General features: G+C 34.1%; 1 protein-coding gene across 2 annotated transcripts in view; it reads right to left on the reverse strand.

Annotated features, from left to right (window-relative positions):
• Positions 1–25729, reverse strand: part of LOC126761445 (uncharacterized) — a 112496-nt gene that overhangs the window by 85964 nt on the left and 803 nt on the right. The gene's annotated exons all lie outside the window — the stretch shown is intronic.

The following is a 25729-nucleotide window of genomic DNA, read 5'->3' on the forward strand; positions in this document are numbered from 1 at the left end:
CGCGTGCTTTAAAAGAGGAGATTCAACGTTGCATCAATGAAATTTAGTCACATTTATGCAGAAAAGTCGTGGATATTTTGAGGAAAAAACGTGGAGGTCATTTTCCCGATGTGTTATTCCATAGATAGGGTTATTATCCTATGTTCAATAAAGACATTACAATGAAAAGAGTAGAAACTCTGCTTTCTATTTAATTTCAATCTTGCGATCTTTTTGGGACACCCTTTATAACATAAAAATAAATTTCTAAAAATTTACATTTAATTTTCCTCAAAAAACATCTCTATCTCCACAAACAATTAGACCGGTGCAATATTTACTTTTTACACTAAAATACTAACAAATATCGGTGAACTTTACACCTTTTTATTAGGTTTGCATTAAGAGTGTTAATTGAAGTTTATTTGAGTTGATTTACAAATACAAAAAAGTTGTAAAACAATATTTTTGTAGCTAAAAATTTGCGAAACTATAAAAACTTAATACAAATTTGCAATTTATTCTTTATTACGAGCGTTTCAATGCCACACATGGTCTATTTTATGCCGCGAGCTTGCAACAAGTCTCCACGTTGCGTTGAATTCTTATACATTGACCTCGAATATGAATTAGCATAAAAAGTAATCATATAATTGCCACCGCGAATGGAATATGAAATGTAATGAATCACATTGTGCACAAGTGGCTGGCAACGCCACAACTGCGCAAAGTAGTTGCCGCCACAATTAATATGACAAATGATCGCGCGCTCCAGTGTGGGCAGACCAAAGATGTTGTTGATGAGGACGGCGTTAATGGGGAGCAACTGAAAATTGCGCGGTACAAGCGTGGCTACGAGCGAGTTGCGTCGGTCCATTACTAATAGCGCAAATGTGTAAACCAAGGTAGTGTGTGTAATTGCACAGGCGTCGATGCTACCATAATCAGCTGGTTGATAATTGAAAGTGGGAATTGGTACAAATAAGTTCAAACATCTAGAAATATGTGCTGATTGTCAATAGGTATTTGTTCACTAAAATCGTTATTATGGATGACAACTAGTCCGAGTATAGTAACCACCGACTCAATATGGTAGTTAACTTACAAAAATGTATCTTCAAAAAATTATTGTTCTTTAAATACTTTATCGAAACGTATTTTTCAAATTTCATAATTATTTCTTTTGAAATATTTTTAAGAAATTTACGATTCTAATACGAGGGTGGCATTTTATATTTCGGTATTAGAGAATAGAAGCAAATATTAGTCATCGGAAATCGCCTTATTGTTTTTCAAAATAATTAAAATCAATTGTCGGAAGCACTTTTGCCACTCTGATTGAGGTATTTCCAAAACATGCGTTCTCAACGCAACTACAGCCGTCAGTTGTCGAAAAACGTTGATCTCTTCGACCTTTACTGAACTGCGTAGTTCTACAAATATTCCAACTTTTTCAAGAGAACAGGCAACCATTTGCTTGAAATTGCTTCGTGCGCGAACAACTTTTGTTGGATTCGGCTCATCTGGAAACAACCATACACTCGACCGGGCTCATACATTATAAATCCACTATTCATCAGCTGTCACGATAAGTATTTTTTAACCTCTTCAACCGGTGAAAATATTAAAAAAGTGAAAGATATGGACTTGAAAATCGTCAGGCAAGCGTAAGAGTAATAGCAAGAGAGCTAGACATCTCCCGCGAGTCGTTCAAATGATTTTGGTGAATATTATGGATATGAAACGCGTTCTTGCTACAGGTCTCTTTGGACATGCTTGATCGTGCGATTTCCGATCCCATGTTTATGGAGAGCATTATAACTGCCGATAAGACATATGTATGTTTATGAAGGTAAAAATGAAGGTAAAAATCCGCTCAAAAGTAAATGTGATGCTCATTATTTTTTTTCAATATTCGTGGTTTGGTGCATCATGAATTTGTTCGAGAGGGACATGCTGTCAATAAGTAGACGGAATTATGAAAGAACAATTCATGGATTTTACACGATGATAATGCACCACCGCTTCGAACCACTATTGTGACCGAATTTAAAGCCAAAAACGCAATGAATATCATCGATCAACCACCGTATTCACCAGATTTGACTCCGTGTGACTTATTTTTGTTCCTCAAGCTGAAATTGCCGCTCCGTGAAAGCCGTTTTCCGTCGATCGAAGAGATAAAACAAAATTCGCTGAAGGAACCATTCCAAAAAGTGTTTCGAGGACTCGTTGGCATAAGGATATTACAGCTGGTGGAGATTACTTATTTACAATTTCTGGGTACTTTTTTGTCACAATATACATATCTATTTTATAGATAAAAATTATTTGTCCGCTACGGACTCCTAAACTACTTAACCGATTTTAACAAAACTTAGCACACTGTGTCCAGTTCGAACCACTTTAGGAGATAGGATAGTAAAAGAATTTCATAAATAAAAAATATAGTGAAAGTTCTATTATATGAACGCTTTATTAAGCGGACATCTCCATTAACCATGCATATTGACCGGTCACACAATTTGTTGATGTTTATTGAGTACAATCTATTAAGCGGACAACTCTATTAACTGAACAGAAAGGCTGGTAAACAGACATTGAGAAAGCAGACTTCGTTATTTTATCCAATGAAATTTATTTTTATGAAAATATTCAAAATTAAATATCAAGTACAATCGCTTGGATTCTTATACTGACAAAAAGATTTTCGCCTTTATTCGTAAATAAAATTTTCACTGTATTTAATAGTACATTATATGAATAAAAATATAAATTGTCTATCACAGCAACGCTTAGCCGGATCCACTAGTGTACATACATATGTACATATGTATGTACGTATAAGTATAAAAATCAGCTTGAAGCCTGAATGGAGAAAATAATTCCGACTCCAAAATGTCACAACTATTTAACAAACTATGTTCATACATATGTACATATGTAGATCAAATCAGATAGATTTATAGATTTAGCGTATGACATACTCAACGGTGTCGATGCAAATCTTCAACAGCAGCCATTGCCAAAAATGATTTACGTTTCATTTATTGCCGTTAAGGCCGCGTATACAAACAACAAAATGCGTATTCAACGGTTCATTGGGGACCTTCAAAAACGTAAAGCCACACAATGACTTACATGTAAATGTGCAGTAATTTGCGACGCGTGTCGATGGGCTTAAAATACACAAATGTCTTTCAATCATAAAAATAACATAATATTTTCAGCAGAAAAATCCATTGCCAAAAATGGAGACAAATTTTAAAAGGAGTTCGCGACTGTCAAATAAATATTTATATTGTATTTGTAAAATATTAGAAAATAATCGTAGCTTGAAAAAATATGGCAAACACAATGTTGTGAGTACTACGTTTGTCATAAAACGGGCGATAAAGCCAGCAATAACAAAAACAATTTAACTATTGAATGTCTGAAATTTGTTCTCGCGCACAAATTAGGTATTTCAACAACTCGAAAATGCGTAATCAACGATTTGAAATTTAATTAGGGACCACACACACATTCAAAAATGTTTTTAACACTCAAATGTTGATTCTAACAACAGCCGTTACAATAATTGGCCGCACGCTGATAAATAGTAGAAAAAGTTCGAAACGCAGTTACTACTAATTAATTAATAGAAAAACTAAATTGGAGAGAGAAGATAACAACAATGCAATCTTAATGAAATGAATTGAGCAATCGAAATGTGGGATATTTTCTACATATTGAATATATGTACATATATATAGAAAAATATATACATATGATAAGATTAACTGTTATATACAGTAGAGCTTTTTGATGAGTATTATGTTGTCTGTTATTCATTAATTTCAACAGCTCGATTATCCACCATAAATTGTTTGTCCATGTAGTATATTTGTCTGATATTAGAGTACTCTGCAAATGCGCCTCAGTAGAGCAGTAGCTGTTCAACTCAAGCTTTACTTCAGCGCATTGCAAAACAAATACTTCTCGTGTTTTAATGATCCTAGTTTTTGCTTTTTCGATAACAACTTAAACATAAATGCTCAAACTTTTGGTTTAAAATAACTAAATTAAATCTCTAATATAATCTAACTAAACTAAAACCATGAAAATTATCGATTTTCACTTGCAGTATGAATCTTTCGTATTTTCTCGTCTAAATATGCACTAGTCTGAATCCGTTTTGAAATTTATTGTCTCAAAATCCTACTTTTAAGCAAAAAAAAAAAATAGTTTCGTATTCCACGCAAATCTTCTATGGATTAATGGTATGAGAGTAGTTATGAAAGTAATTTCTCGCAGGTACTTGGTGGAGTACTCTGAATTATCTGTTATTATGGTCCTACCAACAATATGCTAATTAGGCCACATATTTTATATGAATTGTGGTTAATTTTGGAGCGGTATCTGAATAAGGCACACATACACACAAATGCTTACGCCCATTTACACATTGCTATGTCAGAAAGGCTAAGGCACTATAAAAATCAATACCCAGAATTCTGCAATTGATAAGCAGCTACATAAATGACGTTATTTATATGTGAGTTCAATTATTTTTTGATAAGAAGTAGATTACACAAACCACTATGAGCAAAAAATAGTAAGATTCTGTTCATAATTTTAAAAATCTTAATTTATTCTTCAAAATCTATGTCGTACCCCTCAAAGTAATATCCCTTGGCCCCAATACACTTGTGTCAACGTTTTGACAAATCCTCGAAACAGTTGTTAAAGTCAATTTCCGGAATAGCCTTAATGCGCGTAGCAGGTTCACGTTTAATGTCTTCAATTTACTCAAAATGGTTTCGCCGGAGGAGTCGTTTGAGTTTGCTCAATAGCCAGAAGTCACACGGCGCTAAATCAGACGAATCCGGTGGTTGCGGCACGATTTTGGTTGAACGTTTGGCGGAAAACTCACGAAGAATCAATGCAGTATGCGACGGTGCATTATCGTGGTGCAAAACTAGGAGTTGTTAACCAATAATTCCGGCATCTTTCTACGAATAGCTTCCTGCAAACGACGCTTATAACTCAAATATTAGCCCTTGTTGACAGTTTGGCCGGTCGGAAGGATTTCGGAGTGCACTACACCTTGATAGTCGAAGAAAACTGTCAGCGTAATCTTGATTTATGACTTGCTTTAACGTGTTTTCTTCGGCTTTGGCTCACCATTGTAACGATATTCGACCGATTGGTCGTCTGTTTCTTGGTCGTAAGCATAGATCCAAGACTCATCGTCAGTAATAATACATTTTATGATATCCTTGTAGTCGGAAAGCATTGTTTCACAGACGTTAACGCTACGCTGTTATTCGATATTGATGGATTTTGGAACCAATCGTGCTATCACTTTTCTTAAGCTCAAACAATCTTCCAAAATGATTTTCACTGATCCTTCCGATATTCCAACGATGCCAGTAAGATCTCTGACTATTAATCATCGATTTTCAACAGCAATTCCTTTATTTTATTGACGTGTTGATTACCAGTTGATGTTGATGGGCGTTGTCAACGGCTTATCGACCCTCTTTGAATAATTTGTACCAATCAAAAACACTTTCACGCGGTAAACAATTTTCACCGATGGCCTTTTCCAATATTCTGAAGAAATTTGATTCCGCACACATAATTTATTGTAACTTCTTTGTTGAATAATTTCACTCATCGTAAAAATCGATGAATGCACTTTATGTTCTTCAGAAAGACAAGCGCATACTAATCACTATTGATGGATTCGACGTGCCATTATATCCGATATCGGTGATTCTAACAAGCAAGTAAATTATTGCAGAGAAAAGGACGTGTGTAAAATTTCAAAAATTGTTCAGGGTAGAAAAAATCTGGGTTGCATCTATTGATCCAGAGGAATATATTATGCAGTATTAAGAAAGTCTTCCACTAATCAAGAATTTCCCTTGATAATTAAATATCTTACTATTGAAATTTGCGAAAAATTATAAAAATTAATAGTCTCCCATAGTCGCTGTTGATAAGAGTTAATGGCAAAAGCAGGTTTGTCATGTTCTAAAATTCCCACACCTACGTTAGCAAAAATATTTTCACATATCTGACGATATTCTATACTTATTTTTATACCCTGAACAGGGCATACTAAGTTTGTCACGAAGTTTGTTCTGGGTGTTACAATGTCGGAGACCCTATAAGGTATAGTACTATATATAAATGATCAGTATGTTGAGCTGAGTCGATTTAGCCATGTCCGTCTGTCTGTCTGTCCGTCCGTCTGTCTGTATATATACGAACTAGTTTCTTAGTTTTAAAGATATCGTTTTGAAATTTTGTAAACGTCATTTTCTCTTCAAGAAGCTGCTCATATCGGACCACTATAGCATATAGCTGCCATACAAACTGAACGATCGGAATCAAATTCTTGTATGGAAAACTTTCACATTTGACAATGTATCTTCACGAAATTTGGTGTATATTATTTTCTAAGGCAACAATGTAATCTCCGAAGAAATTGTTTAGATCAGTTAACTATAGCATATAGCTACCATACAAGCTGAACGATCGGAATCTAGTGCTGGTATGGAAAACTTTCGCATTTGGCAAGATATTTTCACGAAATTTGGTATAGATTATTTTCTAAGGTAACAATGTAATCTCCGAAGAAATTGTTCAGATCGGTTAACTATAGCATATAGCTACCATACAAACTGATTGATCGGAATCAAATGCTTGCATGGGAAACTTCCTCATACATAAGACGACATATCTTCACGAAATTTGGTATGAGTTATTGTTTATGGAAATAGTGTTATATCGATAGAAATTGTTCAGATCGACTGTTTATAGCATATAGCTGCCATACAAACCGAACGATCGGAATCTAGTGCTGGTATGGAACTTTCGCATTTGACGTGGTATCTTCACGAAATTTGACATGGATTACTGTTTAAGGTAATAACATAGTCTCCGAAAAAATTTTTCAGATCGGATTTCTATAGCATATAGCTTCCATACAAACTGGACACATAGTTACTAAAAGAAATGCGCCTATAAAGGGTATATTAGCTGCCGAAGTTAACGTTTTTTCTTGTTTTCATTGACTACACCCTTCGAAAATATCATTTAATTGACGAACACAATATGATTTTCCATGATAATTTTATTATGGCGCCACCTATCGTGACTTTATTTTACCTGTTTTCTTCGTTCAAGGGAATTATCTTCTATCATTTGAACAATTTTAGCTACTTATGAAAATAGATAACAATGCTACAAAATAATTGATATTCAGCTACCGCTTCAGAACTATTATAGTTAGGTTAAAGTCTAATACATTAGAATTTTGCCAACTAACTGTATTTTGTAGATATTACATCACATTAGGCTTAGTGTTTATAACTACACATTCGTCATCGATTCGTATTATATGATGTCACTTATGCCGTGAAATATATTATCGGAGGCATTTTCACTTTTGCTTTTTTTTACACACGGCGTTATTCTGCCGCTGCTCACTATCAGCATTTCATTTCGATTGACTTTTGACTGATTTCGAAGTATATATTTCATATACTTATTAATGTTTATAGGTATGTATGTAGGTACGTATGCACATAGCAATTAAGCAAGTATTAGTATAGTAATAGACGCCAGTAAATTCAATACTCATTGTTATTGCTAAAACAATACTTCGAGCCACACTTATATGGGTGTGTTTATCAACCGAGCGAACAACAGCAATAGAGACCCATACTCATCGATGGATGAAGGACGGTGGGGGCACGCGTCACGGTATCAGTGCAAACATGTCGTATTATTAGTACATTTTTATTGACTCTACTTTGAAATCGAAATTTAAATTTTGTCAATTTGTTTAACAAATTGAAAAATGTGTTTTGCTCCACCAATTCCACGAGCGCTGAAGTGCACTTGCCTGCCATCAGCCGCATGTAATCGAAATTAACGATGTTTTTTATTGTTTTTGTTTTTCTAATTGTCGTAACTTGATAGCTCACGTGTGACTGTGAGGGTGCAGTACGCGTATTAGCTTACTATTTGTATAGTTTACACAAAAAGGTTCTAGGTAGGTAGGCATACTTGCACATGTAGGTATTTAATGTCATGAACAAATTTAAGTAGGTGTGTAAATAATGTTCAGTGAAGCGTTGCGGAATTTAAAGCGTGTTGAAGAATTTATTTAGTTGGCAAATTAACTATATAGAACCCCGATAACATAGTAGTGTGCCACTTATACGAATAAACATAGAAATTTGTTGCGATAACTTTGAACTTTGACCGTATGCTAGCATAACATAGCGCTCATTTGAAGTAAAGTAGTCAAATTGTGAGGTTATGTTAATTAGCGAAGGTCAACTTATCGTTGAAATGAACTATTGTCTATTATCGCTGTAACTCGAAGTATACTCGAGCTATTTGTTTATACTTAGTTATGTAAGTCAAACATAAAACCACAATCATTTAATTAATCAAGAAAATACTTGACTACATCCTTGAAGTAAACGAGAGTGAATTGCAATTTAGATAGTTAATTGATAATGTTAACCAAGACAAAAATTGTTAAGATTGCACTTATTATATATTTCGAATTTTTTGAAGATAACTTTTCAAAAGAAAAAGTTTTCCAGATAAGCATTACTTTAGGATCGACAACTAACAGTCAGAGATCTTGCTGGCATCATTGGAATATAACGAATTGTTTACTTGTGATGAGTTTTGGATCTGTGCTTACGACCCGGAAATAGACGATTATTCGGCCGAATATCGTAGCAAAGGTGAGCCGAAGCCGAAAAAACCACGTCAAAGCAAGTAAAACATCAAGGTTACGTTGACAGTTTTCTTCGTTTATCGAGGACGAGTGCACTCCGTACCCCTTCCGATAGACAAAACTGTCAACAAGGGATGCTATTTGTGTGTTGTGGGTTGTTTTGCGCGAGGCAAAAGAAGAAGAGCCCGGAGTTAAGGGCGGACAACTGTTGATTTTTGCCACATACTGCAATTATTCTTCGTGAGTTTTTCGCCAAATTTTCAACCATTATTGTGTGTTTACCGTCGTATTCTAATTTAGTTCTATGTGACCTCTAGTTATTCAGCAAACTCAAATGACCTTGATTTTTTATTATGTTATTAAATTCTACTACACCTCTAGAATATTGTCCTAAATTTTCAAGTTGATCCGAATAATAGTTTCGGAGATACAGCCTTGAGACTAAGTTCGCCGTCTTTAAACGCGTTTTTCTCAAAACTGTGTTTTTGAAATATATTGGCAAGATTTCTTGAGAACTACTCAGTCAACCGATCTTCACGAAATTTTATACAGGTCTTTCAGATACAATTCTTCAAGTCTTGGATGAAGGATTTTTTTCGATACAACTATTTGAAAAAAAAAATTCCCGAAATTTTCACTGAAATTTTAATTTTTTTCTAAAAGTTTCTGCCAAAAATCCAATTTTCAATTTTTTCTCCTTCGTCTAAGTTCTAATTTAAGTTTTTAACTAAAACACGTATTTTTTCACTTTAGATTATCCTGTAAGGAGTTATCTTGCCAAAGTGGGCGCATCAGTTCTTCGAGTTTATAATATTTTGTTTTCCAAAAATTTCAGAATTCTTTTTATATTTTTAACAATAAAAAAATTCTAATAAAATGTTTTTTATGAGAAATAAATTTTGAAAAAAGTTGACAGTTTTTTTTCTAATAAAACATTTTTTTATGAGAAATAAATTTTGAAAAAATGCTGTTTTTTACTCTAGGAATTACTTGTAACCCCTTAAACTAAATCGCTACGCGCATTGATTGTTCTTCCGGAAATTTACTTTAACAACTGTTTCGAGGACTGGAAAAAAAGTTGGCACAAGTGTATTGGGGCCAAAGCGGATTACTTTGATAATAAATAAAATTATTGAAAATAGATATATGGTGAAGGACAGTTACAGTTAAGAGCTCATAGGACAGTTATTCAGTTAAGAGCTACATTTGTACTATGTATATCGTCACCTGAATTCAAAATAACGTATCATCAAAAAATTCGAAATTGAATGTCTTAGAAAATAATATTCTTTTTTTTCCGACTCCGCCAAATATAAACTAGTGTACATAAATACCATTTGTACTATGTATATATATATATTTTTTTGTTTTTTTGAGAATTAAGCTTGTAGACTTAAGTATATTTTATTAGATTATCACAATAAATACTTTTTTATTTTATTTTAATTTTTATATTATCAAATCTAAGTTGATAGAATACATGGTTACGCTGTTGACGTCACAAAAACAACATCGTCATGCTTACGATGGCACGAATTTAAAAAAAAAAAATCAATAATTCATTTGGTAATCGAATAGTATCATGAAGAACCACTGATAGGATTCGTATACGCACTTGCGCACTTTGCTTTTGAGTTTCTTTCTTGCAATTACCATTGATCCAATTGATCTCGATATTAGCAACGATTTCTTCGTATATACACATTCTATAGCATACGCTTGTGGTTTTAGTAACAATGCAGATGTTTTCGGAAACCTTGAGTGATATACGTAAGTATAGCGTAGAAAGCACAATTTTGGTATGTATGCTGATAATATAAATTTCAAATTGTTTCACTTAAAATATAATTAACTCTTGCCACTTCATTGCACCTTAAGAGAGACTTAACACAATATTTCATGAACTCTTCAATTTTAAAAATACTCTACTCAACAAATCTGAAGAAAAAATGTGCTTCCGATGTGCCGAGAGGTCTGCGGGGTATTTTTGGTGTCCTGATTACGAATTTGAGTCCAAAAAATTTGCATCACGTACAGCTTTAACATTTTAGTAAATGGTGGTGGTTTGACTACTACACCACTTGACTCTAACGCGAAAAGTCCCAACGTCTTAGGAAATTTTTAACCAAATTCGTCAAAAAATATATGATTTCAAAGTTGTCTCAACATTTTCTTTGTGAACGCTGAAATCAAATACTAAAGTTTTATCATCTACCTAAACAATCCATTACGTCATCGTCATTGACAACACAAGAGCCCAAAAAAACAATCTGGTTTCTGCGTTTCCAATCATTAGTAGGTTATTTTCGTGTCTCTCTGTCATTTTCACACCTCATCAATAATATCAACAAGGCATCACAACAAACGTAAGTTGTCCAAAAAAGTTTGTTCACATAAACTGGTCACTTAAGGCCAGTCTTTCTCAATTTGACGTGTTCTTTTGACGAAAACAGTTTTGTTGCTTGTATGACAAATCTATACATACAAACATGTTTGCATATTTATACAAATTTATTAATCACAATTCTACGAATTCGCTTCGACATGCCTAAATGAGACGCCAAACACTAACAAAATGTTGTACGCAACCACAAAACAAACAAATAAATGCGTATCTATTCGATTAGTGGAAGGTCTTCGAATTAATGAGTAACATGAAAAACTTCAAGTGTGGAAAATTTGTGGAAATTTAATCCAATTTTATGTGTATGTGGGTATATACGAATACGTTTTTATGGAAATTTAATTAAAAATAATATATTTTATTGTATTTGTTATTGTCTGCATATCATTTTATATTTGTACATACATACATATGTAGGTATGTATTTATGTAAATATGTTCAAAACTTGCGTGGGTTGTGCTTTATGTATTATAAATGAAAATTTATTTGTTTGACACTTCTCTCTTTGCTTAATTTATGTACTATTATAGTTGGTTGAATTTTTTGATTTTCAAAAAAATACTTTAGGAGTTGCAATTCTTAAATAGCTGAATTTATTTTAAATTTATTAACTACACGCCCTTCAATTATAATATCAAAAGTACCAATTAATGTATTTTAGATAATTTAAGTACAATGACGGTGTATTATTGGTGTACCCAGAATGATATGATAACAAATTATTTCGTCTATCCACTAAAAATGGGGTGGTGGTATATAAATATGTTCATATACATACATATGTATGTATGTCCAATAGAACAGACAGTAGAAAGTATTTCATACCGCGTTTATTATATATGTATAGACACATATGCAGGTATTTGCAAAGAAAACAAGAAAAAATGTTAACTTCGGCTGCAACGAAGCTAATATACCCTTCACAGGTGTATTTCTTTTAGTAACTATGTGTTCAGTTTGTATGGAAGCTATATGCTATAGTATTCCGATCTGAACAATTTTTTCGGAGATTATATTATTACCTTAAGCAGTAATCCATGTCAAATTTCGTGAAGATACCACGTCAAATGCGAAAGTTTTCCATACAAGCCCTTGATTCCGATCGTTCAATTTGTATGGCAGCTATATGCTATAGTGAGCCGATCTGAACAATTTCTTCCGATATTACATTATTTCTATGAACAATAACTCATACCAAATTTCGTGAAGATATATCGTCAAATGCAAAAGTTTTCCATACCAGCACTAGATTCCGATCGTTCAGTTTGTATGGCAGCTATATGCTATAGTGATCCGATATCGGTAGTTCCGACAAATGAGCAGCTTCTTGAAGAGAAAATGACGTTTACAAAATTTCAAAACGATATCTTAAAAACTGAGGGACTAGTTCGTATATATACAGACAGACGGACGGACAGACAGACGGACATGACTGAATCGACTCAGCTCCACATACTGATCATTTATATATGTATATACTTTATAGGGTCTCCGACGCTTCCTTCTGGGTGTTACAAACTTCGTGACAAAATTAATATACCCTGTTCAGGGTATAACAAGAACAAATTTTAACAGAACCTATAATACCTTTCACAAATAACTTGATTTTGATGGGTCAGTGAGTGTGGCAACTATATGCTATGGGTGACTGATGTCGATCATTCATCCAGAAAAAACCGGTTTGCTGCAGTTTGCGGGCCGGTGGAATCATCGACCGCTTTCGCGCTTTGATAATCGTATATTTGATGCCTAAAATTGAAGCTTGTGATCTCGACATTTGGTTTCAACAAAACGGCGCCACTTCTCACACATTGCTTCAATCAATGCAGTTATTTAGAGAACACTTCAGTGAACAGATAATTTCACGTTTTGAAGCGGTCGATTGGCTACCAAGATCGTGTGAAAACAAACCGTTAGACTTTTTCCTGTGCGAATATGTAAAGTCTAAAGTCTATGCGGACAATCCTACTTCGATTCAGGTCTTGGAGCCAGTTACCAGTCAAAATGCTCGAGTGAGTCATCGAAAATTTGACTCAACGGATGGACCATCTGAGAAGTAGCCACGGAGAAAGAAATAATCTTCAAAAAATAAATAATAAACATTCCCCATTCACTTTGAAGTTTCTGTGTTTTTTCTTTAAAAGAGTAGGGAGTTAGAAATGGGTCACCCTTTATTAGACAAGGTGTTTTCCAAAGTAGACAGGACTTTTGAATCTAGCGCCCCCTGGTGGCCCCACCAATATGTCGGCTGGTGCGTTAGAATCTGCTATCTTTATCGATTGTCCAGTGAGTTTCATGACATTTCATTGATTGGGAGTGAAGTTATTGCGTTTTAGGTGTCAGTATGTTTGTGTTATCGGTGCGAAAATAAGCTTCGAACAAAGAGCCAACATTAAATTGTGTTTTTAAAGTTTATGGCTATGATTTCCTATCCCTTTGCAGAGTGTACGAGTGGTTTTTCAAGTGATCGTGAGGACATAAATGACGATCAACATGTGGGCCAATCAAAATGCGTGATCACCGGAAATTCCATCGAAACTGTGCGTGAATTCATCAAAAATCAGTCAAAATCATCATTGAAATTCATGGAAATGAAATTGAACATCTCCAAAACATCGATTTATCGCATTTGGACCGAACATTTGGGCTTACGAAAGGTGTGTGCACGGTTTGTTCCGCACAAATTGACTGACGACCAAAAATTGCTCTCATCGATCGACGCTTGTGACCGATTATTTGACCAGAAATCACATTTTAACCATTAACCACTCCCGTATTCACCTGATATGGCACCGTGCGACTTCTTCCTTTTCGGAAAAATGCATTTGCCCATGAAAGGAAAGCGTTATGCAGACGTAGAGGCCGTTCAAAACGCTTGTACCGGCAAACACTCGTTCGACTTGCTTTTGGAAAGTGCAAAAAGATGTATTGAAGCAGTAGGAGACTATTTTGAATAAAATAAATTGATTTTGCCGAAAAACCCATTTGTTCTGTTTTTTTTAAAGTCCTGTTTACTTTGGAACGCACTTTGTAGGCTCTCCGACGTTTTCTTATGGGTGTAACAAACATCGTGGTAAACTTAATACACCTTGTAGGGTATAAAAACATAATAATACATATGTATCTGTATGTATGTATATAGGAAAGAGTGCTATGCTATATTTCACAACTGCGTAAAGCAAATATCGGGTGAAATCTAATAACTTTGTTAATTGATGAACAAACACAAATTGAACCGCTGAATTTTCGGAATTTCATCAAATGGTCAGCTAATCAAATGGGCAAATAAGGTACGAGAAAATAAAATTAAATATCTGTAACTGTATACTACGTTTATTGCTATTGTTGTCAGCCACGCAATTTGTTTTTGATACAACTATTTATTTTAATCAATTAACAAACTGCGAAAAGAACCCTCAAACATTAAAAACAAAATTTCGTTTGTGACGTCTTAAACTAAAGTATTTTCCTGTCAGACACCCATAAAAAATCTATTGTTATTGTATGAAACTTACTAGCATTATTTAAATTTGGGGTTTTCCTATCAAATTTATTTTGGTAAAGTATTAGTAAGGTTCTTAACAACTTTTCTATCGTGTATTACGGTACTCGAAGAAAGAGTAATATGTAGCAAGCTTTTAAAAAGCTTTTAGGTGCCATTCTTACATAAAAACTCAAAGGCTGCCTGACAGAGGAAAATCTGTAGTGAAAAACTACAAGTAATACATACAATGACGTCATATGTAATTTAATGACGATCTATTTTTCTGTTGGGTGTTCTGTAATTAGAAAAAAACGACTTTTCCAAAGTACTATCAAGGCAGTGGTGTATTCTAATTAGAAGTTTATGACTGATCGACGATTATGAGATCAAAATGAAATGAAGATATCAGTATTCTAAATAAAAGACATTGAATCAGCGCATTGTGTCACAGCTTATTAATTTTTAAACTTTTACTTTTTTAAATGATTCGACTGATATAAATAAGTAATAGTAATCGAATGAAATTCCGCTCTGCAGCTATCTCCAGGATGGTATGACCGGAGACCTGCATTGCCTTTGATCCCTTTACCATGAAAGAGCTGCTCCACAAGGAGCGCAGGGTGGACAGGGAAAAGTATTGACAACAAATCACAGACATTCGCCAGGCAAAGTTTAAAAGCGTAATCAACCTCCCGATTGGCCGCTAAATCTCCCTGCTTCTAAAGAAATTCCGCTGATCTGGCCGTACGGGGAAGCGAATTAGTGGCTGAGATGCCATCCGCATGACTACCGAACAGCATGAACCGCAGTGCGATGTGAGATTATCGCTTTAAATGCCGCTTGGCTATCAACATAGTATGTTTTGTATATAACTTTCTTGTGGCTTTCACATACACATTTTTTAAAAAAGAGCGCAGCGTTCAAAGTTGCCGAGCAGACAAAAAGTGAAGCGAACAGAGCTCTATTTTCTTTCTAAAGCAATAGTGACCACTTCATTATGAAAATTACCAAATCAAATTGGACAATTGCGTTATAAAGAGCTACAATAAAATAATTTCTGACATCTAACAAATAATTTGTCAATTTCAAAGAAGCCGACTTAACAAGCATAAAGTCTGCGCATGTGTAAATCAACGGCATTGAACTGCTTCACCGAATTGAAATTGAAAGACTTTGTTAGCATTGTACGTTTTCAATTTCATTTCTTTGAAATATACATAGTAGTATTTACTGAGCTGAAGCTTTCGACGAAACATCAGGTGTATAATACACCCAAGATAAGCCTGCAATATACTCTCGTGGTTGCAAATTGATAAAACGAAACAACACTATTTATTAAAATATGAGAAAAGTACATATCTACATACATGTTTTTTGGATAAAATATTTGGACTCTAGAGACCAATAAAAAAGCCTATTTAAATAATTATTCATTTTTGCTAAAACAAATGGAAACTTGACAACAGCAATATTTTGCCAAGTGCTCATCGAGTGGCTTCTCAGTGCCTCAGCACCAGCACACTCGATGATGTCTAGCGGCGTAAAGATTCAAGAGATTCATAAGCCAAAGGCACGCAGTGTAAGCGCACTTGAAGCGACCACAACAGTGGCAATAAAGCAATAAATAATTCCGTCATATAAAAAAACAATAACAACACTATAGTTTGCTGCGAAAAGCTATATAATTACAAATACATACATACACACAGAAAATAAGTAGAGAAGTGAAGAAAAGTGAAGTGTTTGAAGGCATCTATATTTACGCACACACATGCGTACATACATACATATGTGGGCAATCAATATACATATGGCATGGGAGTAGAATCGTCGTCAATCGTCAATTGAGATTGAAACATTTGCAAATTCTGTCGGTTACGGCTACGAATTGCCCACTCGATTTACTTGATTAAGTGGTTGATTGTTGGTAGCAATATTTCTTTATTGCTATTATGGTTGCTAATGTTAAGCATTGTTGAAAGCATGACATACAGTTACGAAAAAAATCATAGCAACTTTAAGTGAAAGAAAATAATAAACAAAAATTTAATAAATTATATACTAAGGTGGGCAAATAATAGTAATACTTTTTAATTTAAATTTTGCGCGAAAACCCATTTGTTGAAATATTTTTTGTATACGCTTGTCTTTCTGAATAAAGGGCATTCGACGATTTTTACGATGAGTGAAATTATTCAACAAATTCGCCTTACATTTTATGCGCAAAATCAAATTTCTGGTCCCAAAACGTTCAGGATATTGGAAAAGGCCTTCGGTGATAATTGTTTGTCGCGAGGAAGCGATTTTGATTGCTGATTGACAAATTATTTAAAGAGGATCGAGAACGGAAGACGAACCACGTCCAGGACGGCCATCAACATGAACTGATGATCAACACGTCAATAAAATAAAGGAATTGGTGCTTGAGAATCGACGATTAACAGTCAAAGATCTTACTGGCATCGTTGGAATATCGGAAGGATCAGTGAAAACCATTGTAAAAGATCATTTGAGCCTAAAAAAGTGAAAGCACGATTGGCTCCAAAATCATTAAATTTTTTCGCGTCGCGTTAACGTCTGTGGAACAATGCTTTCCGACTGCCAGGTTGTCATGAGACGTATTATTACTGGCGATGAGTCTTGGATCTATGCTTATACCCTGTTCAGAGTATAATAAGGGAGCAAATATTTGGAAGATATGTATACGTAAAGAGTCATTAAAATTATGTTATTACTGGCGATGAGTCTTGAAAATTACTATTTGACGAACCCGCTATCAACAAAAATATACCCTGTTTAAGTTCGGGTGTCAGAACATTTTATACTCTCGCATATAAAGTGATAATCGCAAATATTTTTCAAATACCGTATTTTTGAAGATATGTTTATACGTAATACAGAGAAGGCATCATGGAATAAAATAGCTTATATTGGAAGAATGGTTGTGATTTCACCCATATTTCGTACATGTCATCAGGGTGTTAAGAAAATATCTTAACAAATTTCTTGGTCCATGCAAATGTGGTCAGCTTGAAAGTGACGTTTTTTGTTAGTCGAACGATTTTCAACATAACCTTTGTATGGGAGGTGGGCCCGATTTCTTCCAAAATATGGAAATGCATTTAGTACAAACCCAAAAACTTAGAACTTTTGATATGCCCCTAATGCGATCCTTTGTTTTCACTGGCACTTCGCATTTTTGTGGGCCATTTTGCCCATCTTCGAACTTAATTCTTATGGACCAAGGAATACGAAAATGATATCTCATATTTACAGCTTGCACGGACCGAAAAGAGAGTGCCGGATTTGACCAAAACTTTGGTATATATAACCCTTATCTGGTAGTTACTATAATACTCGAAAATCTTGGCTATAAAAATTCATATTGGTTGCCGAAAAGAGAGTGCCATTACCAAAAATTACTTTCTGGTAGTTACTCTCGAAAATCTTGGCTATACCTTTGCTGGATAGTTAGTTGTTTTAATGTCCGTTTGTAGCCGAATATCTACTAAATATTATGTGAACTTTTTTATAGCAGAAATGTTTTCGGAAATTTTTCATCCTGGACCGGATGAGAATCCGGATCCGGTTACTTAGACCCGACTGTCGTGGGAATGTAGATACAGAAAGTCTTCCAGTATATTTCTTATAATAAGATTGAAAGGAAAGAAAGAAAATCATTGTGATTTTATCCAAATATATCTCAAATAATATACTAATCGAAAAAAGTTTGTTGTGAAAATATTCATTTTGGTAAGTCAGTTTTAAGGGGTTACATAGGTTTACGGATTTCAAAAAATCGAATTTGTTTTTTTATTGTTTTATTAAATTCTACAAAACCTCTAGAATATTGTCCTAAATTTTCAAGTTGATTCGAGTAATAGTTTCGGAGATACAGCCTTGAGAACTTGTGCGCTCGAGGCTAGCTAAGCTAAGTGCGCCGTCTTTAAACGCGTTTTTCTCGAAACTGTGTTTTTTATGAAATTTTACGGTTCTTTGAAATAATTCTGAAACTCGCAACATTCTTTATGAAATTTTAACAGGTTTTTGAGATAAAGTCTAAAAACTTGGACGAAGGATTTTTTTCGATTACAACTATTTGGAAAAAAATTTTTTCACTTTAGATGATTCTGTAAAGAGTTATACCGCTAACGCGGGCGCTTCTTTTTTCCAAGGGGTCACCGGAAATGGCGTCGCAATGGCCGAATTTAAAATATTTTTTCCAAAAATTTCAGAATTTCTTTGTTAATAGTGTAAGTTTGTAACAATAAAAATATTAGAAAAAAATTGGTTGAAAAAAGGCTGCTGAATCTTAGATGAAAAGAGAAACATTTGAAATTATTGCTTTTGATTGCTTTTATTTTTTGCGCAGCTGTATAAGTTTACATATTTACATAGTAGCGTGTTTTGAGTGAAGGTGTCGCATTAAATTTACACTTGCCGAAACGCTTTTGCGCGAAAAGAAGCAGCGCAGACAAGGCATATCGGTGCCGTTATTTGTCACCAAGGTTTCCGAAGCCCAAAATAAATTTGTATTAACTAGGCTAACACGTTAACGTTTTGTTATTCAAATTAGCATTAAATTAATTTTTTATTTCACCTTAATATATTTGAGTCAACATTACTTTTGCTTTCCTTCTTTATTTTCTTTCTATGTCAACAGTTTTTTCCATTTCTTTTTTCGGTAAATACTTTTATATTTGTTTTATGTCCACTTTGTCCACTTAATAGAAAGAAATGCGCGTGTCGTTTGCCATTTCTGTTTTATTTTTAGTTTTTTGTTTTTGTTTTTTTTTTTTGTTGCCAAAAATTTGGTTCCATGACTCATCGGCATTACTGCGAGGCGTTTCGTGTTAATTTCAAACGCTTGTAAATCGGTGTCGAAAATTTTCGCTGCAATCAATACAACTAGTGCGAATAATAAACAGAACTCTCAAATATTGACGATGGTAATAAATTAGCTGTGCAAAAGTGGGTTAATAAGTTGTCTAAAATTTTGGCAACTTTTTTGTTTTGCTATCCACTTACTTTTATTATATTATTTATGCGTGTTTTGTACTTATTCAGCTGAAATCATACGGTGAGTTTACGAAGTGCTCACGCTATCACTTTTTGTTTATATGTATGAAATGCAAGTATGTATATATATTAATATACATATGTATATACCATATATACTGTATAAATACATATGTATGTATATGAGTATTTAATAAAATTTTGTGCTATGTTTGCACGTTTGCATTATATTTGCACATCCATTTTTAACCGGCATTGCAAAACTGGTTGAGTGCCGCAAGCGTTATAGCGAAGAAGCAAAGTGTACTTTATCGATTTTTATATTTTTGGTTGAGTTCGCAATTTCGGCATGTATATACATATGTATGTATGTAAGTGAGTAAGCACATAGTATAGTATGTATGTCATGAGTGTTTTGGGGGAGGCGCATTTATTTTGTTGGCAGCTCTACTCCTTCAACTGAAAGTCATTAGCTCGCTTTTTGATATCTTACTGGCTTTATTTAAGGGTTTGTGGCAGCACACAGTACTTGGACGAGTATTTGCATAAATACATAATATATCATTTTATTCATTTATCTATTTGTGTGCATGTGAGCAACATCCTGATATCGCATTTTGACGGCACAGTTGCCATACAAAAATGCATAAAATAAAAAGTAAACAAATATACTGTGAACACATGTGCATATGTATAACAACAACATATACATACATACATATCTATATCTATATACTTATTTAAGTATATCTATCAGCTTTCGGCAATGCTTCATTATGCCCTGAACCCCAAAGATAAGGATGGAAACTCTTTATACTACTGTGGGACTTTTTAATTTAATTTTCGTGCGATAACCCATTCGTCGAAATATATTTTTTAGGTATGTATGACTGTGAGTGACATCTATGCCATATGCCATACTTATATCAAAATAATCATTAGTGTTTACAAGTGACAAAGGGATTCCCAACTTATTCCAGTGTGTGAGCGCCTTAAACTCTTCAACGAGACAAAAAATCTCTCTGTTTACATATTTTTTGGTAAGATTTCCATCTGAACATCCTTCGTTTCCAATTGTTAAACGTCAAAACCTCCTGAACATTAACAGTTGATGGAGTTCAAACCGTCAAAACCTCCTGAACTCCACCAACTGTCAATGTTCAGGAGGTTTTGACGTTTAACAATTGCTCTCTCACTTCCAATGAGAGATGAGTTGGGCATCCCCTTATCGGCGATTTTTACGATGAGTGAAAGTATTCAACAACGAAGTTCCATTAAATTTTGTGTACGGAAAAACAATTTCTGGTACCGAAACGTTAGAAATGTTGGAAAATGCGATAATTGTTTGTCACGAGCAAGTGTTTTTGATTGGCACAAATTATTCAAAGAGGGTTGAGAACGCGTTGACGATGAACCACGTTCAGGACGGCCATCAACATCAACTGATGATCAACACGTCAATAAAATAAGAGAATTTGCTTGAGAATCGACGATTAACAGTCAGAGATCTTACTGGCATCGTTGGAATATCGGAAGGATCAGTGAAAACCATTTTGAAAGATTATTTGGGCCTAAGAAAAGTGAAAGCACGATTGGTTCCATAGTCCTTCAATTTAGAAAAACAGCGTAACGTTAAAGTCTGTGAAACAATGCTACCCGACTACATGGATGACATGAAACGTATTTGACTACCCTAGATTGTCAAAGGTATGGTCAATAATGTACAAAAGATCCGAATAAAATTACTCATGTTTATGAATTAAATTCGTAAAAAAAATATTTTTTTTTACCTTAAAAACCTTACATTCTTAATGTTCCAATGTTGAATTGATACGTAACATCCGACTTCACCCTTCTTTACTTGTTAATACAGTGAAATTCCCCATTACGGACAGTCCTTATAACCGGACACCCCGCGTAACCGGACTGATTTCATTAATACAACGGTTTCATACAAAACCAATTTTTATATGCGGAAATTAAAACGTTCCAATGCCTGGACACGGACACCATTTTGGTAATTTTTCGTTCAAATTATTAAATACATATATTAAGCGGACAAGATTTCATAAAATGTTAAAAGAAAACTGTGCATAATTTATAGTTCCCGCAACAATGCGCTTGTGCCGTCAGATTCGCGGTGGCTCAAGAGAAACTAATGTCATAATTGTCATTCTTTCACTACTGGCTGACGTTAGCTCGCATTTATTAGTTCAATAGAAGTATATGTAGTACTGAGTTGCAGCTTCTGAATCTATAAATAAATTTTAAATTTCATTGTATAATCTTTTGCTGAAACCTGACAATATTTCAACGCTTTTGATTCCTACAAATTGCCACCGAATATAGAATGCAGCTATGTACATCTGAACGTAGCTCTTTTATACTTACAGTCTAATAACATTAGCAAGACTACATACATACATACTAAATGCATACATGTAATATCCATAAATATGTATGTATGTACAGTATATGTAAACAGCTACTTGCTACTCACACATCTCTTATCACTTTTACCTCAATATAATTACTTTAAAATGTAAGTTAACTCTTCGGGTGGGTTTTACGAATGGCATTGCATCTCAAATTACAAACTCAATTTTTAACGCGTTTATTTGAATGCATTGTGTACAAACCATAAACACTTTTATGGACATTTGTATGTATGTATGTATGTCGTGTAACTGTTTCATTATGCCATTGTTCGTGCAAAATTACTTTTACTAGTATCACTTCGTGGCGTCTACAACTTGACTCTATTATCATTTCATCTCTTCCTCTTTCCTAGCTGTCAGCCAACCAGCTGCCCGTTTTCATATAGTATTTGCGTTTAATTGTGCATTTCTCGTCGTGACGTGAGTAAACCAGACATTAAGTATTTTTGTGTGTTTTAACTCAGTTCACTTATTGTTGTATGTGCAAAATTTTTTTAGCACATTTAGCAAAATATACAAACAAATAAAAAAGAAATAAAACGAATAGAATGGAAAGAAGTGAAATGCAAGCATTGTATTTTTTTGTTTTAATTTTGGCTAAGAGTTTTCGCTATTTCAGCGTTTTTGCGCGATTGCAATGGGGTTTCGCTACTTCTACACCAAAACTGTATTATATTATATATACACACATATACATATATTTGTGAATTTGTTGTTGTAGCACATAAACTCATTTTTTGTATATTTACATATAAAACTCTTGTGCTATTTGCTGCTTACTGCAGCTACAAATTTATGTAGCGATATCATTCCATTAAACATTATACAGTAGACATGCTTGCATATAGTACATACATACTATGTAAGTACTTGTATATAATATGTGTATATACAATAATGTACTTATATAAAAGCACTCATATGTCAGGGATGCACTTTATTGTTTGTTAACGTTAAATTCACTCACTTTTTATCTTCGAGCTATGCAAACAGGAGTATTTACATATACGACATACATATGTACATGCATTTGTATAAAAATATGTACGAATATACTTATATGTACAAATTTATATTATATGCATGTATATAATATAAAAACTTGATTTGTTTGCCATGCAAGTGACTTAATGATTACTCTGCATTGCATTTTTCCATTAATTCCAGCTTACAGTAACAGTTATGGTAACAGTGCAAGTGACAGCTGATATTGATTTTTCCAAACGTCATTGCGGAAGTTACCACACACGCCATGCGCTGGGCTGCACCACCGGCAACCCACTGCTTTCTACTTTTATGCTCTTTATTTGTGTTTTTTCTTGCATTTACACACTTACACATGTATTTACATGCAGATGCATGTATTTTATTTGCACGCAAGAAAATCGCTACAAATCTTTGTAATTATTTCTTAATGCCCCTTGCCGTCATTTGCAGTCATTTTTCCTCTGGCTTCGGCCTGCCTTCTCTTTTGTTTGTGTTGTGTTTCTACTTATCAGTTTCTCTGTGTGTTATTAACATCTGCTTTCAATTTCTCTTGATGTTTTTAATCACAGTTTTTGCTGCTCTTATGCATGTGTGTTAATAAATAATGCCACTATGTATACATATGTACATATATTAATATTGTACATGCATATACAAATATGTACAAAATTTACTTTATCAATGATTATACCAACTAAAAATTTCCATCAATATGCTAGACTCTATATATGTACATATGTATGAAGCGTAACTACACACAGTAGTACATTTAAGAGATCTTCTAACAAAATGTGTAATACGTTAGCTGTTGTCATAATTTGAATGAAAAAGTACAACAAGCCTCGGATGAGAGACCCCCTTTTGATGACGACCATGACAAACGCATTAAGGATTACGATTTGAGGGCATGCACCTGGAATGTCCGGTCCCTAAATTGGGAAGGTGCCGCTGCACAGCTGGTTGATGTCCTCGTTAGATTGAAGGCTGACATGACCACCGTCCAGCAAGAAAAACGAACGAAAAACTACCCACAGCCTACCTTCAGGATATGGAAGGCTAGTGCCTTTTAACCACAACAATCTATTTGAACTTTGGTATATCAAATTAATTGTATTAAAAGTCCTAGTTTCGTAAAAGTAAATGGAACCAAATGCTTTCGTGTTAGCCGCGTTATCAGAAACTCTCCAAAAATTATTGGTGGGTTACACAACATCCATATATAAATTTTGTTTTAGCGATAAATCGGTGCGGCTATGCTGAGTAATGAAAAACAAAAATGGTGAAGTTGGAATTCCTCATTTTCACAAGAATATATGGCTTTTAAATGTTGTAAAAAATTATCACGAATGAAAAAAAACCAAGTCATGTGTTTGATAAACAAGAAGCTTCACAAAAGCATCTTAGCTATAAACCAAGTATTGAACACAAAATGAAGGAAAATCACATTACAACTTCAACTTAAGAGATACCACACATACAATACTATAACATATGTACATATATATACGTATATACACATATAGTTCTAATAGTATTTGTGGTTATTGGAATATTTCAGCCAAAATGTATTTACAAAAAAAAATTTAATGCAATGTTAAAGATGTTTGAAAAAGGGCATTGAAGATTAATGTTAATGTTCTATCAGTAAAACTACGCATATTCAGCGCGTCTTCTCACTAAAATTTCTAATATTTTTGAGAAACATAAATAGAAATTGTGAGACCAAGGTACAAGTAAAACTTCCAGCTTTAAATAAAAGTTAAATATACACATTTAACTTAACATTCTAAAGCACAACAAGCAATTAGCAATTCATTCTACAAACATAGTCAATTCATTTAATTGCCATTTCGAATGACATAACCTAAAAAGTGGGCGTTTAGTGGAGATAGAGAAAAATCGTGCCCACAACAATGTGTTGTAATCCTTGTTTGTAAAACAAACTCACGACTATTGCAAACGTTTTAACTTCAGCGTTCGTGATTGCGTCAGCCGCTCCTCAATTACATGCATTTTTTGCGGTGAAAAACAGTTTCTTAAATATAAAGCCGTCTAAACCACCTGCTAACTGAAATTTTCTTCCGCTTTCATTTTTTTCGAACTTTAAAAATGTGTCGTAATATAAGCAGCGTTTGAAAGTATTCTCCGTCCTTGAGCATAAAACTCTGATGTCAAACTTTAGCTTTGTTTGTCTCCAACATATCCACTTTCAGTGTTGTGGTTAACACTGCATTCAATTCTACCGTAAATCTGAATATGCTTGCGGTGTGTACCTGCTTCGCTAACTTAACTACTCCCTTTGCCCCCTTTCCGGTTTACCTATGTATGTACATATGTACATACAACTTGTTTATGAGAAAATTGCGCACCTCTTATACCAAATTTGTTATGTAGGCATGTGCTTGCATTCTTCACCAGACTAGACCACAACAATAACACAGCTCACAAAGCCTCTGCGCTTCCCATTAATAATTCTGCCCTTTGTGGACACGCTTCTCCACAAACTCACTCATATTTCAGGCAAAATAAATTTGTGTATACTCAAGCTTTTTGTTGCAACAACAATACTGCGAACGGTTTTGGATATGCTTATTTGTTCATATACCTATAATAATAATACGTGTGTAAATGCGCACCTGCTTACGATATGTATGTATGTGGAAGT

Source organism: Bactrocera neohumeralis, chromosome 6, assembly GCF_024586455.1.
Source record: "Bactrocera neohumeralis isolate Rockhampton chromosome 6, APGP_CSIRO_Bneo_wtdbg2-racon-allhic-juicebox.fasta_v2, whole genome shotgun sequence".
NCBI lineage: Eukaryota > Metazoa > Arthropoda > Insecta > Diptera > Tephritidae > Bactrocera > Bactrocera neohumeralis.